The sequence below is a fragment of the Anomaloglossus baeobatrachus genome, chromosome 5, assembly GCF_048569485.1.
Source record: "Anomaloglossus baeobatrachus isolate aAnoBae1 chromosome 5, aAnoBae1.hap1, whole genome shotgun sequence".
NCBI lineage: Eukaryota > Metazoa > Chordata > Amphibia > Anura > Aromobatidae > Anomaloglossus > Anomaloglossus baeobatrachus.
Window position 1 is genome coordinate 495,341,103 of NC_134357.1, and position 17,446 is coordinate 495,358,548.

The 17,446-nt window shown below is 42.1% G+C and overlaps 1 protein-coding gene across 2 annotated transcripts in view; it reads left to right on the plus strand.

The window, feature by feature from the left end:
- Positions 1-17,446, plus strand: part of NTN1 (netrin 1) — a 201,786-nt gene that overhangs the window by 53,647 nt on the left and 130,693 nt on the right. The window contains exon 1 of one of the 2 annotated variants that reach the window (XM_075350763.1): positions 17,071-17,213. The exons of the other annotated variant lie outside the window; for it this stretch is intronic. The gene's annotated coding sequence lies outside the window, so the exon portion shown is untranslated. Of the gene's footprint in view, positions 1-17,070; positions 17,214-17,446 lie in introns of those variants that run through there. 2 annotated transcript variants of the gene reach the window in all.

Genomic DNA, 17,446 nt, shown 5'->3' on the forward strand with positions numbered 1-17,446 from the left:
CTGGTATATAAGTTGTAACCTATTGATTGAAATCTCCACTCTTTTCGGGTTTAGTAGTCCAGTGGGTAGTCTCCCTCAATAATTGGCTACTATTAACTGATTAGCACTGCCCACTTGACTCCTAAGCCCCAAATGACTGGAGATTTCAATCAATAGGTTACAACTTATATACCAGTGTCACACCATGACCACCAGAGTTCCGCCAGGTATAAGGGAACTCCAGACGAGTGCCACAACACACAGGGTACACGATACAACAGTGGGCCCTCTCACTAGATCACATGCCTAGGCCCTTGCTTGCCCTGAACTCACCCTGGCTAGTGGAGAAGGCTGGAGAGAGAACTAGTCTCACCACTGAAATAATACAACACAGGGGAAGGGAGACAGACAGGGGGGAAAATAGACACAAAAAGAAAACACTCCAAGCTCCTCCAATACAGCTAAACACCACAGCTGCAATTTCCACGACTCCTCAGCTCCTTCCAGTGACTGGCTCCTTCCAAATGGTCAGCATAAGAATTAAGATTCTGTAACCGGCATTAGATGGTAAGACATGTAACATTATATAGTGAAGGGGAATAGTCACAAAGAGCTGCACCTGAGATTAAGGCTACAAAGGACAGCCAGCTATTAAAGAGTGATTAACCCCTACAGCACCAAAGAAAGAAGATATTCTCAAACACACGCTGCACACCTACCTATAATACGTTGTTGTGACCTTCCGGTCATAGACTCTCCAAAGGTCTCCCAAGAGCGGGACACACCCATAACAATAAGACCCTTCATGATGTCATGCCAGGATGACAAATTAAAATAGTCTCCTGTCTGGTGGCCACAGATTACTGATGTGGCCAGTGTACCAAGTTTCTGAGAATTGATTCACTCATCTCTAAAAAAAAATACAGACTTTATAGTGGTTCTGTAACGCTATAACAAGGTTCCTGATTTAGTGTATGACTGGCCGTTGCACAAATTTTGGTGAATGATTAAAGGAGAAACGTGCATGATCAGGCAGTACCCTGAAATCATCTTGCTCTTTAGAATAGAACACTTGTACAATTCCCGCTAATGATGCATGCATCTCAAGAGTTCATTTTGTCATCGGCACCACTCATTTGTGGGCGTTACCACTTAAAGGGAATCTGTCACCAGGTTTTTGCTCCCCATCTGAGAGCAGCATCATGTAGAGACAGAGACCCTGATTCCAGCGATGTGTCACTTACTGAGCTGTTGCTGCAGATCTAGCAGTTATACAGAGCTCATGAATATGCTAGACTACCTGGCAGCATGCTAAGTAGTCCTCTAATGATAATTTCCTGCTAATTAAACAGTGATTTTATAAAAGCTACACTACGCAGCCCAGTAAGTGATACACTGCTGGAATCAGGGTCTCTTTTCCTTCATCATGCTTCTCTCAGATTAGGTACTAAAAACCTGGTGACATATTCCCTTTAACCCTTTTAGGTTTATGTTCACATTAAGTTTCAGCTTTACATCCATGACTTCGGGGTTCCTGAAAAATGTTGGTATGCGATGAGAACACTCCTGAAAATTGCACCAACCTTTAGATAGATGCCCTGTAGTGACCATTGAGGGGCATAACGTTACTCCTTGAGTTGTAGCATAACAGTACTCCTTGAGTTGTGGCTTAACGTTACTCCTTGCGATGTGGCATAATATTACTCCTTGAATTGTGGCATAACGTTACTCCTTGAGTTGTGGCTTAACGTTACTCCTTGAGTTGTGGCATAACCTTACTCCTTGAGTTGTTGCATAACATTACTCCTTGAGATGTGGCATAACGTTACTCCTTGAGTTGTGGCATAACATTACTCCTTGAGATGTGGAATAACGTTACTCCTTGAGTTGTGGCATAACGTTACTCATTGAATTGTATCATAACGTTACTCCTTGAGTTGTGGCTTAACATTACTCCTTGAGTTGTGGCTTAACATTACTCCTTGAGTTGTGGCTTAACGTTACTCCTTGAGTTGTGGCTTAACGTTACTCCTTGAGATGTGGCATAACCTTACTCCTTGAGTTGTTGCATAACATTACTCCTTGAGATGTGGCATAACGTTACTCCTTGAGTTGTGGCATAACATTACTCCTTGAGTTGTGGCATAAAATTACTCCTTGAGTTGTGGCATAAAATTACTCCTTGAGTTGTGGCTTAATGTTACTCCTTGAGTTGTGGCATAACGTTACTCCTTGAGATGTGGCATAACGTTACTCCTTGAGTTGTGGCATATTGTTACTCCTTGAGTTGTGGCATATTGTTACTCCTTGAGTTGTGGCATAACGTTACTCCTTGAGTTGTGGCTTAACGTTACTCCTTGAGTTGTGGCTTAACGTTACTCCTTGAGTTGTGGCTTAACGTTACTCCTTGAGATGTGGCGTAACCTTACTCCTTGAGTTGTGGCATAACATTACTCCTTGAGTTGTGGCATAAAATTACTCCTTGAGTTGTGGCTTAATGTTACTCCTTGAGTTGTGGCATAACGTTACTCCTTGAGTTGTGGCATAACGTTACTCCTTGTGTTGGGTACATTTTAGGTGATGGCCCAAGACACTGCTCTTCTTTCCCGCCAACCGTTCTGGGCTCAGGGTCCTTCCAAGCCAAAAAAGGGTTGGTTAGTGGAAGGTGTTGTCGGTCAAGGGTCTGCACACAAGGGTGCGGTATTATATCATGAAGGTTTGCATCTCATAAACCATAGCAGAGCAGCAATCTGTACAACATTGCATCACTCCGAAAAAATGCTTAATTTGGATGCATAATGACCCCTCACCCCTTCCCCGCGACACACACACACATACATACACACAACACGACCACAGGCAAGAGGGTTTCCAGATCATTAAAGCGTTTTATAGGCTGTTTCGCAGCAGCGGTTTAACAAATCCATCCTGCAGTGAACTGTCTGTGTGAATGGGGCGTCCTGCTACGCTAAGAGGGGGAATTAGTGCTGTGCCTAGAGGAGGGGGAAGGACGCCGCGCTTGCCAAAGACACCCCACTGGTTTACCAAAGCTGGGAGCAGATTAATCAGACACTAATTCGATTTGCAACAGCTAAAGGATTTTTTTTTTTTCCGCAGCTCAGTGTTTAGGAATTCGGCAGGGGCAGCCATACAGAAAGGAGAGGGGGCACATTAGCATAGACCCCCATTTCCAAATGATTCCGCCTGATCCAATGCTTGTTTGTTCTCTGTCCCCCTTTAGTGCTGACTATAGTCTGCTCGCCTTGACTGACAGATTGTATATAAAAAGCCAGGCTGCCAAAGTGTGGAAATAGGACTGACCTGTTAATGAGGGGCTATGCAGTTAAGTGAAAGGGAGAAGGGGTGAGAAAATGGATTCCTTAAGGTGTTTGGGTGCTGAGTGCCGCATAACTTTTCATTTTTTTGTCCCCCCACTTGTCCCCGGGCGCTGTTTTCTTTGCCTGCATGTGTGCTAAGGATTTCAAAGTCTTCCCAGATCCACTGATAAGACAGGGATTTGTAAAGGTGTTTTGAAAGGTCTCCGATCAATCTTCTCCTGGATAGGGGAGAGCACAAAGAAACTGACTTGGTGACAAAAATAAAAGAAGAACCCTAATCTGGCAACACTTTCTGTTTACGCCTCAATTCAACCGTGTTAACCCCTCATGTGCTGACAATGGTACAAAAAAAATAAAAACCACGCTACTAGAACAGCTTAATATTATTTTATGCATAGTGAAAATAAGTGTTTCAATATTCTGTACCAAAATCATCAGTGTCATTATCCTGTACCCCAAGTGTCAGTGTCATTATCCTGTACCCCGAGTGTCAGCGCCATTATCCTGTACCCCAAGTGTCAGTGTCATTATTCTGTACCCCGAGTGTCAGTGTCATTATCCTGTACCCCAAGTGTCAGTGTCATTATCCTGTACCCCAAGTGTCAGTGTCATTATCCTGCATCCCGAGTGTCAGTATCATTATCCTGTACCCCAAGTGTCAGTATCATTATCCTGTACCCCAAGTGTCAGTGTCATTATTCTGTACCCCAAGTGTCAGTGTCATTATCCTGTACCTCCAGTGTCAGTGTCATTGTACTGTACCCCAAGTGTCAGTGTCATTATCCTGTACCTCCAGTGTCAGTGTCATTATCCTGTATCCCAAGTGTCAGTGTCATTATCCTGTACCCCGAGTGTCAGTGTCATTATCCTGTATCCCAAGTGTCAGTGTCATTATCCTGTACCCCCATTGTCAGTGTCATTGTACTGTACCCCAAGTGTCAGTGTCATTATCCTGAACCCCAAGTGTCAGTGTCATTATCCTGTACCCCAAGTGTCAGTGTCATTATCCTGTACCCCAAGTGTCAGTGTCATTATCATGTACCCCGAATGTCAGTCTCATTATCCTGTACCCCGAGTGTCAGTGTCTTTATTCTGTACCCCAAGTGCCAATGTCATTATTCTGTACCCCATCTCTCAGTGTTTTTATCCTGTACCCCAAGTGTCAGTGTCCTTATCCTGTACCTCAAGGGTCATTATTCTTAGCCATAGAGCTTTCACCAATAATATTTCTATAATTATTGTATAATTAGAAATTCATACTAGTAATTTATGGAGGGGTAAAGTCCTTGTAGCTGCAAAATACCAATAACAGACTGATTAGTATTTGTCCTTATGTTGTGCTTTGTTTTCTCACAGTCCAGGGGCTAAAAAAGACATAAGCACACATAGAATATATGAAATTTAAACTGCATTAGTGCTATGTAAAATATACTGCGGCAAGGTGACCTTTCTCTGATGAGAGTCAGAATAGGAGGCTGTCTAAGCCTCCAATATAAAATAATAAATAAATTCACTGCACTCATAGATTATGATGCAAAAAAATATTTAAATTTATTGTGGCGAATGTGAAGTCATTCGACGACGTTTCGACCCCACCTGGGTCTTAGTCAAGAGTCGCTTAAAGATGGGTGGCTGGCATATGGAAATTTGAGTGGATTATAGCGTTGGTAGAGAATACCTTGAGGATAAAGGTCCTGGGTTTAGTCAGCGCAGCAGCGCTGTGGCTGGTGAAATGGTGTATGGTGTACACATTCAATCATGTCAAAGATTGCTTGCTGGATACCTGGCACAATTTCTCTATCAAGGGCAGAAATAAACATTTTTGGACTCTTCTTACCCCGGTCATGGAAAATCCTATATACAGTGCCTTGCGAAAGTATTCGGCCGCCTTTAATTTTTCAACCTTTTCCCACATTTCAGGCTTCAAAAAATTTAAATGTTATGGTGAAGAATCAACAAGTGGGACACAATTGGATGGAGGGAGTTTGTGAACAGCAGTTTTCAGCTCTTTCCACAGATTCTCGATTGGATTTAGGTCTGGTCTTTGGCTTGGCCATTCTAACACCTGGATATGTTTATTTGTGAACCATTCCATTGTAGATTTTGCTTTATATTTTGGATCATTGTCTTGTTGGAAGACAAATCTCTGTTCTAGTCTCAGGTCTTTTGCAGACTCCAACAGGTTTTCTTCAAGAATGGACCTGTATTTGACTCCATCCATCTTCCCATCAATTTTAACCATCTTCCTTGTCCCTGCTAAAGAAATGCAAGCCCAAACCATAACTGCTAAAGAAATGCAAGCCCAAACCATGATGCTACCACCATCATGTTTGTCAGTGGGGATGGTGTATTCATGGTGATGAGCTGTGTTTTTTTTACGCCAAACATATCGTTTGACATTGTGACCAAAAAGTTTGATTTTGGATTCATCTGACCAGAGTACCTTCTTCCACATGTTTGGTGTGTCTTCCAGGTGGCTTGTGGCAAACTTTAAACAACACTTTTTATGGATATCTGTGAGAAATGGCTTTCTCCTTGCCACACTTCCATAAAGACCAGATTTGTGCAATGTACGACTGATTGTTGTCCTATGGACAGACTCTCCCACCTCAGCTGTAGATCTCTGCAGTTCATCCAAAGTGATCATGGGCCTCTTGGCTGCATCTCTGCTCAGTCTTCTTCTTGTTTGAGATTAAATTTTTGAGGGACAGCCGGGTCTTGGTAGGTTTGCAGTGGTATGATACTCCTTCCATTTCAATATGATCACTTGCACAGTGCTTCTTGGGATGTTTAAAGTTGTGGAAATATTTTTGTAACCAAATCCAGCTTTAAACTTCTCCACAACAGTATCACGGACCTGCCTGCTGTGTTCCTTGGTCTTCATGATGCTATCTGCGCTTTAAACAGAACATGGAGACTATCACAGAGCAGATGCATTTATTAGGAGACTTGATTACACACAGGTGGATAATATTTATCATCATCAGTCATTTAGGACAACATTGGATCATTCAGAGATCCTCAATGAACTTCTGGAGTGAGTTTGCTGCACTGAAAGTAAAGAGGACGAATAATATTGCACACCCCAATTTTCAGTTTATTCTTTTTTACAAAAGTTTAAAATAAGCAATAAATTTCGTTCAACTTCACAATTGTGTCCCACTTGTTGTTGATTCTTCACCATAACATTAAAATGTTTATCTTTATGTTTGATGCCTGAAATGTGGGAAAAGGTTGAAAAATTCAAGGGGGCCGAATACTTTCGCAAGGAACTGTAAATATTGTGGCAGCCATTTATAGATAAGTTACAATGTTTTTTATACAATGGCCACAACACAGTTTTCTCACGGCTGCATGTGACCACTTTACCACCAGTCAGTGAGTTTTACTTCCCAGTGGGCTTTAAAGACGTATTTTTCTTTATAGATTGTATCTATTGCATTTTCATTCTTGCACTTTTCTTAAGTTGGGGCTTGACTGGCAGGAAGGATTGATAACTCCTTCTGCCTCATTAAGACTGTAGCCAATCATTATATTATTTGCATAATCTGCTTCCTTCACATTCTTTGATTAGTTGGGATATAATTCCTCCCTTTTTTTACCCTTTCAAAATGTTCATTGTGTCTTGTTCATTGAAGCACCTAGATCCGAACTAAAAAACGTCATCAATATATCTGCTAGAAAATGCTCATGGAAATAGAACAGATAGCATAATCACAGCAGCGAGGCTTCTGCTTCATCACTTCTAAACTTTTATCCTCCAAAATGCTTAGCCTTGAAAAGCCAATACATGTATGTGAAAAAATGTCACAATTCTGTCCCGTGTCAGACAGGAAATTCTCGAGTCCACCCTCTCCCTATCCAAAACATGTTCAGGTCCATTTATAATTACATTGTATACACCAAACATATCGATAAAATCTCATAGGTTAGTTGTGATTCATGAGAAATAGATACTAGCAGGGGCATATATAGGACTCATGGGGCCCCATAGCAGAAGATCTAATTGCCACCCCCTAAAAATATATATATATTTGGCTTGGTCACAGAAGAGTATATCTCACAACTTTGCAGGTCTTACAAAGTAATTTATCTCTTATTGAATCTCCTACTGTAGATTCCCCTTTCATTGCACCCATAAGGTTTGATGTCAACAAAAGTGCCCCCCAAACGCTGTATGATACAGTAAATTCCTCCAAAGTACCCTCCAGACACAGTTTGATGACACTACTGTAATCCCCCTCAACCACCTGGGCAAAGTATGGTGACCCCAACACAGTATGATCCTGTGATATGCACACAGCTCTCCATGCAGTATAAGGGTCCTGCATACAGTATAATGACCCCCACACCTCTTCACACTGTATAATGGCCTTCACTAGGCCTCCAAACAGTATAATGGCTCCCATGCAGTATAAGGGTGCTACATACAGTATAATGACCCCCACACCTCTTCACACTGTATAATGGCCTCCACTAGCCCTCCAAACAGTATAATAACCCCCACGCAGCCCTCCACACAGTATTATGGACCAAACACAAACCTTCACACTCTATATTTGGTTGCATACAGTATAATGGCCTTCATGTATCCCTTCACAAAATATATTGACTCCCTCATAGACCTCCGAATATTATAATGGTCCCCACATAGCTCTCCAAATATTATAATGCCCCCATACAGTTTTCCATATAGTATAATGCAACCCATAGTCCTCCATATAGTATAATGGGCCCAACATTTCCTCCCATATAGTATAATACACACCCCATAGTCCTCCATATAATGTAATGCACCCATATTACTCAATATAGTATAATGCACCTCATGGTCCTACATATAGTATAATACACACCTATAGTCCTAAATATAGTATAATGTGCCTCATAATCTAATATATACATCTGAGTGTATGAGACAGACAGACAAAGAGACAAACAGACAGGGAAAGAGACAGAGAGACAAAGAGAGACAGACAGACAGAGAGATAGAGAAATAGACAGACAAACAGACAGGGAAAGAGACAGGCAGACACACAGAGACTGACACACAGACAGACAGAGAGAGACAGACAGAAAAACTGAGAAAGAGACAGATTGACAGACAGCTACAGACATGGATAGAGACAGACAGACAGAGACAGACAGACAGGCAGATGGAGACAAACAGAGACAGAAAGACAAAGAGATACAAAGAAAGACAGAGAGACAGAGATACAGACAGATAGACAGACAGAGATGGGAGAGAGGGAGAGAGAGGGTACTATCCCAGGCAACGCCAGGTAGTACAGCTAGTCCTTCATATATTATAATGCACTTTTTTTTATCTTCAATATAGTTTAATTATTATTATAATTTATTATTATAGCGCCATTTATTCCATGGTGCTTTACAAGTGAAAGAGGGTATACATACAACAATCATTAACAGTACAAAACAGAATGGTATAGGAGGAGAGAGGACCCTGCCCGCGAGTGCTCACAGTCTACAGGGAATGGGTGATGGTACAATAGGTGAGGACAGAGCTGGTAGCGCAGTGGTGTACTGGACTGAGGGTTATTGTAGGTTGTAGGCTTGTTGGAAGAGATGGGTCTTGAGGTTCTTCTTGAAGCTTTCCACGGTAGGGAAAAGTCTGATATGCTGAGGTAGAGCGTTCCAGAGTATGGGGGAGGCACGAGAGAAATCTTGTATGCGATTGTGGGAAGAGGAGATAAGAGAGGAGTAGAGAAGGAGATCTTGTGAGGATCTGAGGTTGCGTGCAGATAGGTACCGGGAGGCTATGTCACAGATGTAAGGAGGAGACAGGTTGTGGATGGCTTTGTATGTCATGGTTAATGTTTTGAACTGGAGTCGTTGGGCGATGGGAAGCCAGTGAAGGGATTGGCAGAGTGGCGAGGCTGGGGAATAGCGAACGGAGAGGTGGATTAAGCGAGCCGCAGAGTTTAGGATAGATTGGAGGGGTGCAAGAGTGTTGGAAGGGAGGCCAGAGAGCAGGAGGTTGCAGTAGTCGAGGCGGGAGATGATGAGGGCATGCACTAATGTTTTTTCTGATTCTTGGTTAAGGAAAGCACGGATCTGGGAGATATTTTTGAGTTGTAGTTTGCATGAAGTGAAGAGGGCTTGGATGTGTGGCTTGAAGGATAGAGCAGAGTCGAGGGTTACTCCAAGGCAACGAGCTTGTGAGACTGTGGAGAGTGAGCAACCATCAAGTTTGATGGAAAGGCTTGTTGGAGGAGATGAGTGAGGAGGAGGAAAGACAATAAACTCTGTTTTGTCCATGTTAAGCTTTAGGAATCGTGCAGAGAAGAAGGATGAAATAGCAGACATTGTGGAATTTAATGCACCCCATAGTCTTCCATATAGTATAATGCACCCCCCATAGTCCTCCATATAGAATAATGCACGCTCCTTGATGGGGCTTTGATGTTAAGTGGTATTGATGTTGTTGCTTCTAACAATTGCTTTTCCTAGTTTGCGTCGGACTGGAGCGTAGTCAGCTCTTTGTGATAATAAGTTTTCTAAAGCACATATGAGATGCTGGGACTGCTGTAAATACATCACAGGAGACACTGGGACTGGAACATATACATCACAGGAGACATGGGGGCTACAGTATATACATCACAGGAGATGCTGGAGAATATGCTGGAGTCATATACATCACTGGGGACGGCTGAAGGCATATACATGATTGGGAGGAATAAGGGCATATAAATCACTGGGCAGGGCTGGGTGCATACACATCACTGGGGAGGGCCTGGATAATATACATTATACATCACTGGGGAGGATGGAAACTTATATATCCCTGGGGAGGCTGGGGTATATATATATATATATATATATATATATATTGTATATCTCTGGGAAGGCTGGCATATATATCACTGGGGAGGCTGGGGTCATAAATATTACTGGGGAGGCTGGGGTCATGTACAGCACTGGGGAGGCTGGGGTCATGTACAGCACTGGGAATGGTGGGGACACATACATCAGTGTGGAGGGCTGGGGTCACATACAGGACTGTGGATTACCGGGGTCATATATATCACTGGGGAGCCCTTTATGGATTCTCCCATAATCTCTTAGATGAATCAGGGCCTTTTCCTTATTTTTTTTTTATCATTTTACATAATTTTATTACTATCATATATAATTATAAAATTGATTTTAAAATCTTTCAAATTGATATTGAAAAAGTTGCCATGTTAATGGTGATGCTATATTTTATTATTTATATCAAGTTGAAAAGCTTGCCCAATATAATAAACTAATGTTATTAGAGGTGAGCAAAAAAAAAAATTAGCGAAACCCCAGACCAGTAGCCACCAGACCAAAGCTCTCCTACATACCGGTATCCCCGTCACCTCCTCTGATAAGTACGTCGAAGGTGACGTCATGCAGAATTCATGCCGAAATAATGATAGTGGGGCTACTAGTTAGGAGAAGTGCTGCGGCTATCGACAGGTAGGAGGATGTTCTCAAGGCTCCTCTTCTCAGAGAACAGAAACTACCAACGTGGCTGTTGGAACAGAGTCCTGCGAATCTTTCTGATCAATTCAAGAACTTAACTACCGTAGTGTTATACGTTTTTTTTTATTTATTTTAATTAATTTTGCCATCACAGAATCCCTTGAAGAAGCTAATTTCCAAATTAGGGAGCTTTCCATTAGAAGCATTACTATAGTTCCAAGATTCGTGAGCTACTTGTTGTGAGAATACAATATTTAAAATAATATCAGACAGAGTTGATTGGTGCACCGTGGGCAGTCCTCAGAACAATAAGTCAGTAAATCTGGCCGTCCTGCTCCTCCCCAACTTTATTGCTTAAGGGACTAGAGTTGTCAATCAATGAAGAGCCGCATGGTGCCTCGGAGATGTGCTTTCTTCATGACGTCATTTCAACCTTCACAGAATCTTGGTCAGGCTGAATTTGACCATTGTTTTAAAATGATGTCTTCCAAAACTATTATCTGTTATGTAGGAATTTTTAAGGGCATGATCTGCAGAATCTGGATGAGTGTGGCATGATTGACTGATCATTTGTAACTTCGCACAAGTACATTAGAGGTTAATTTAAAAAAAATATATATATATTGACCTTGGTCTGAGTTTGGTCTGGCATGTTAGTGATCAAAATATTCCTGGTTTTTGATTGATCAATTGCAAACTGGTCGATTCTGATCTTTTGGGTATAGCCAAGCGCTCTTGTATTCTCCATGAGAGCCACTACCTGAGGTTCTGGTGGTGGCTTATCTCACCGAGAATAAAAGGAGTGGCAGTCTGATATTGGACATATCGGTTCCTTATCTCCACCAACCTTATCGGCAGTCCGAAATTGGACATTTCTTTATCTCCCCTAACCTCATCATCTAACGAGGAGAGTCAGGAGGCCCCTATACACCTTAGACAAAAGGTTCCAACCATTCTGACCTTGAGAGCCACAGCTAGCTCTGAAAAATGGTCACGAGACACAGTCAGCTCTAAAGGTCGCTGATCGCTACAAATCTTTCAGGACCATTTTTTGGTCTTTTGTTTCCCGCTGCGCAGCATGCATCAGTGTGTTTGACACCGTTACAACGACTTCGTTAGCGACTTCCCTTTCAAATAGCTGCTTTGACACGTTCCCAATGACCAGCTAGGTTGTTCTGCAGGTCCGTATCGCTGCTGCGTCATTGGCAAAGTCTGCCTGTTTGAGAGCTCACCAGCGACTCACCAAAGACTTTGTAGCGATCCCGGCCAGGTAGGGATTGCTGGTGGGATCGCTAGAAAGTCTCAGTGTGTAAAGGGGCCTTAGAGAGGTTCACAAGCCACATCCAGCTCCTGCCCCCCTCAGAGTAGTGACACCCAGAACCCCCATTACTGGTATAATGACAGCAAAAGCTTATCCACAGAAATCACGGTGAAGCTGTATACCAAAATCCAGGGGTTCCTACTTTAATTACCGCCATTCAGATCTGTTCTTCTATGTGAGGCTACTTCCAATAGTCACCATCTTGAGACCTCCTCTTCATAGCTATTTGCTGTTTCATAGGTGTTTATATACTAAGCTGGCAGACAGCCATGAGCCACACATCACGAACCCACAAGCCACATGTTGTACTGAGCCACAGGTTGGGCACCCCTGCCTTAGACTATCAGTCGAGCCCTCCAATATCAGTGGGTTCGGCTGACGTTAGTCTAATGTGTGTGGGGCTCTTTAGTATCTAAATGAGTAGATGTTTTTGTTCTCTTGCAGTGTAATAGTGTGGTGCCCTTGGAAAGGATATTAAAATCCAAGGCAACTGTAGAGAAAAGTCTGGTCAAATGGAAATTAATTTACGGTAATTGTCGTATATAAATATTTGTTAATTATTAATCAGATTGATGCAACTTCAGCTGCTGATGTTTCGGTCCTTCCACCATACATATTCCCCGGCTATGGTCACCATCCATACTCAGACGTCTGCTCTACGTGTGATCAAGGTCCCGGAGGACGGGAACATCTATTACTTCTAAGTGTCATCTCATTCTGATGAAAGATTGACGAATATTTACATACAACCCTATACTTTACACCTAGAGCCATGGACTTTTCTATACATCATGGCTCTTTTAATACTTCCACAGTATTTTACCCAAAAATCAAAACATGACAAAATGACAATATCTTTAGCATTTTTACTTTATTTTAATACATTCCGTTATTATTTTCATTTTTTTAAGAGATTGTTAATATATGAAATTAACATATGTATTTATTTGTCAAAATCAAATCAAGGAAAAATTAAATTCCTATTTTTTTTTAAAAAAGGAAACATGACTTTTGTTATAGGCTAGAATAGATGTTTTTTTTGCAAAGTAGACTTACCCTGATGAGATTTCAGAAATCTGGAAACATGTCAGTAGTGGTCACAATTATGTCAGGAATTTGCAAGTCTATTTTCCCCAGGTAGAAAAGTTGACTGAGTGCAAATATCTGTAAGACTCTCCCAGGACTGACACTTCTTACAGCCTCTGGTAGAACATACCATACACAAAGAGAACAGTTTATCCAGCAAAGATAATCCACGGCCCATGGATACTCTGACAAGCCCACACCTTGTCTAAACCCAGATATTATCATACCTATTGAAAATAAATGGGGCTAACTTTCTAGATTTTTTACACCCCCTCTGATAAACTACCTTCTTTAATAGGTATTGAAGGATATACCCCCTACAAAGGATACTGGATATCTTTCTGACTGCTGGGGGTCCAACCAGAGTTCTCAAGAACTGGGCTCTGCAGCTTTGAATTCTCCAAATGGTCGTAGATAGGACGACTATTTTTGGCAGTCTCAAGACAATGAAGTGGAAGTCAAATTTGGGCTGTGAACAACCATATTTTCCTGACCATTGGAGTTCCCAACCGTATGACCCCCAACAATCATTAAGCTATACTGTATACTATGGAAATACCCTTTTAATGCTTCTCCCATGATAGATAGCCTCACCTAGAATGAGCAGGTTCCCTACAATTTTGATTTAAGCATAAAGGGGCTTTCTATACTTTGTCCTAAGGATAAAGAATCTCCCTAAACTTCATCCTAAGGATGGTGAAGTGTCCTAAACTTTGTGAGGCTCCCTATTTTTAAAGATAACCCAGCAATACACTTTAGATAGCCACGCGTTGATCTGCTTTGTCCTCTCTCTCCATCCTCATACACCTTTTATACTCAGCTTTGCTTTGTTGACTGCCACCGTCATCCTTTCATGGAGACCATTTATCACCCTTAAGAATAAAGGGATTGGGCATGTTAAAAATCAACATGCCTGACCCTTTTTTATTACTTCTTCCATTTGAGGAGAGTCAGGACATCATACTCATTAGATGGTTGGCCACTGTCATCCGCAAATATATGAGACATTCATTCAATGTGTTTTCCTACCATGTCAGTCTTTTTGTGGCTTCTCAAGACATAGGATTCTCCTAGTGAGGTCTTTAGTCTCTGTCCTGTCTCTTTTAAGGAAGGGCTATCTTCCTACACATTCTTGTAATTGACCAGTTCCTTTCACGCTCCCCTAGAAATGAACACTCATCTTGTAGACTCTCGGAGATAGGGGATCACCTATTCTATATCCAAGGGTTAGCTGACTACCTATTTTTGCTCCTCTGGGGTCAGACAAGCTCCCTACACTTCTCTCCTTCACTTTCTGATAAGATTGATATCCCCGTTTTGGATTCACCTTTTTCTGTTTCATTCTTTTCCAAACTCAGAAACCTACTTTCATCCTCCCAACTTAACCCCTTATAGGGTAATCAGACATCACTACTAAAATCATAAGTCGTGAGAATACAGGCACCATTAATAACCCGTATCTCTTCTAAAAAGAGAGTGAGGTGCTGTCACAAGGTGCCAATATAGTCAGGGAGGTCAACTTAGTACCCCAGCGACTGCTCCTCCTTGTTTCAGAAGTAAAAGGACTTTATGATGTATATAATTGTGTAGATATTGCTATATATCCAATTCACCAGTGCTTGTGTATTTATGTAGCAATATAATGTGCAGTCATCAGCGGCATAGGGTTCACTTAACCACAAAAGAAAAGGTTGATGGAGAAGAATAGCGAACCTCAAAGATTTTCTAAATATCCTGACACCATCTAAGAATTACAGTATGTCATACCCACCATAGACTTCAATGGGACATTCCACCTTGTATGGATAATTTTAGGCTTTACAACTCACAGACATCCAGTATCTCTAAAAAGACAGAATACAATATGTCTGTATATGCATATCACCGCCCCTGAAGATCTGTAAAATTCAAACATTTTTTCATAGGTGGCCCAAATGTTCCTCCTGTCTTGGATGCGGAGGTGATACGTTGGTTCACCATTAAGGTGGCCACACACATAATTCTAGTATAGTCGGGTCTGTGATTAATCAGTTGTATGTGAGATCATTAGTACCGACAATTCAACCACCTGCAAAGTGGCAGATGATTGCAGGTCTTTGCGGCGTGGCAGATGATTGTGGGTCTTTCCAGAGTGGCAGATGATTGTGGGTTTTTGCAAAGTAGCTGATGATTGTTGGTCTTTGCGAAGCAGCAGATGATTGTGGGTCTTTGCGGAGTGGCTGATGATTGTGGGTTTTTGCAGAGTGGCTGATGATTGTGGGTTTTTGCAGAGTGGCTGATGATTGTTCGATTTTGCAGAGTGGCAGATGATTGCAGGTTTTTGCAAAGTGGCTGATGATTGTGTGATTTTGTGGCCTGGCCGATGATTGTGGGGTTTTGCGGAGTGGTTGATGATTGTGGGTTTTTGCGGAGTGGCTGATGATTGCAGGTCTTTGCGGAGTGGCTGATGGTTGTGGGATTTTGTGGAGTGACAGAAAATTGTGGGTTTTTGCAGAGTGGCTGATGAATGTTTAATTTTGGGGAGTGGCAGATGATGTGGGTTTTTGTGGACTGGCTGATGATTGCAGGTTTTTGCAAAGTGGCTGATGATTGTGGGTCTTTGTGGAGTGGCTGATGATTGTGGGATTTTGCAGACTGGCCAATAACTGTGGATTTTTGCGGAGTGGCTGATGATTGTGGGTTTTTGCGGAGTGGCAGATGATCATCTACATGCAGCCAGTACTACCATATGGACATAGCTTCAGCTGTCAATGGGCAAAGAATACAACTTAAGAAATCTCATTTTAGGTAGCCAGTCGATGGCCATTGCAAATCTATTTGACATTGCCTTATTTTCCAAGCTAAATTGGTCCAATTTGATTTTTATCTTGTATAGGGCCATCTTTATGGGTGGGCACTTGTGCCTTCATAGGTCAGGAAGAGACACCAATTTTATCGTCTTTTATTTCTAGGAGGCGATTTTTTTTTTGTCGCCCCCTGCTTCGGCAGAAAAGGGGGTAATATACCCTCGGGGATATTGCTGGGGAATAAGAGGGGGTGTCGCTATTGCAGGTCACTAAGCTTCCAGCTAATAGGGAGGATACTATAAAAGGCTCCAGCTACTATAGGATGAAGATCTTAACTCCACCAGCATAGATGCTATAATGCTGCCTCCTATGGATGATGAACTTCAATGTGTAGAGGTAATTGCTCTTTTATGTTTATGGTATAGTTTGCGGGTTGGTAAATTACTCTATACCAGTGATTGTGTAAGCCTATCAGCATGAGTACCACCTCCCCCACTTACCCCGCACCACATTTTCTTTCCATACCGTACAGGTGAGATTTTCGTCCGCCTCGTAAAGAACAGGCTCTATGCCTATCGTAACCCCCTAGTTTCCAGCAGGATGGGCAATCTCTAACACACTAGTCAACAGTCTTTTGCTCTTTTGCAAGATAGACACTCACAAAGCAGAGGTGTAGATGGTATTTTTTCCCCCCTGGAGCAAACGTTTAGCTTATAGCCTTTGACCATGTATTTGAAATATCCTGGACAAGGCAAAGTGGCTTGTTGTCACCCTCACCCAGCACTTTGGGTACATGCCTGCTTTCCTGGTCTAGCTTCATCCCTGCAAAAAAAGGAAAATAAATATATATCTCTTAAGTCTCTCAAAACATAGCGACATTCATATGTTAGTCACTGTAACAAAATAATGGGTCACCTCTCTTTACCACCTACGACTTCATGTAACTTAATTCTTTCTCAAATCTCAGCCTCACTGCAAAAAGCAACCCCCATGCCTCCAGACTCCGTCATGATTGACACCTCCTTATATCCATGCAGGAAATGTACAAGTTAGTATAGAGCAGGCACAACCCTGTAGACACCATGAAGACCGGCAGCCCAAACCTTACCAGTAACCACTTCCACCTCTCCATCCAGCCTCCACTAAGAGGATCTTTATTCCATGCAGCCTCTACCAAGACAGACAGCCTCTAAATGCTTATGGCCTCTACAAAAATAGTCACAGCTCCTGGTAAGATGCCTGCAATCTCTGCTATGACAGCCCCAGTCATTCTTCTCAACAGGTTACAGCACCCGCAACCTGCACCAAAACATTCAGGTCTCGCTGCTGCCTCTCCTGCACGCCTCATATCCCAGTTAACTCTTTCCTTTTCTGTTGCCAAATGTTCAATATCTTCTCTCTTACTCAAAATTTTCTCATCCCTTTTCTGTTTTCCCCATCACCTCTCATCTTTTTTTTCCAAG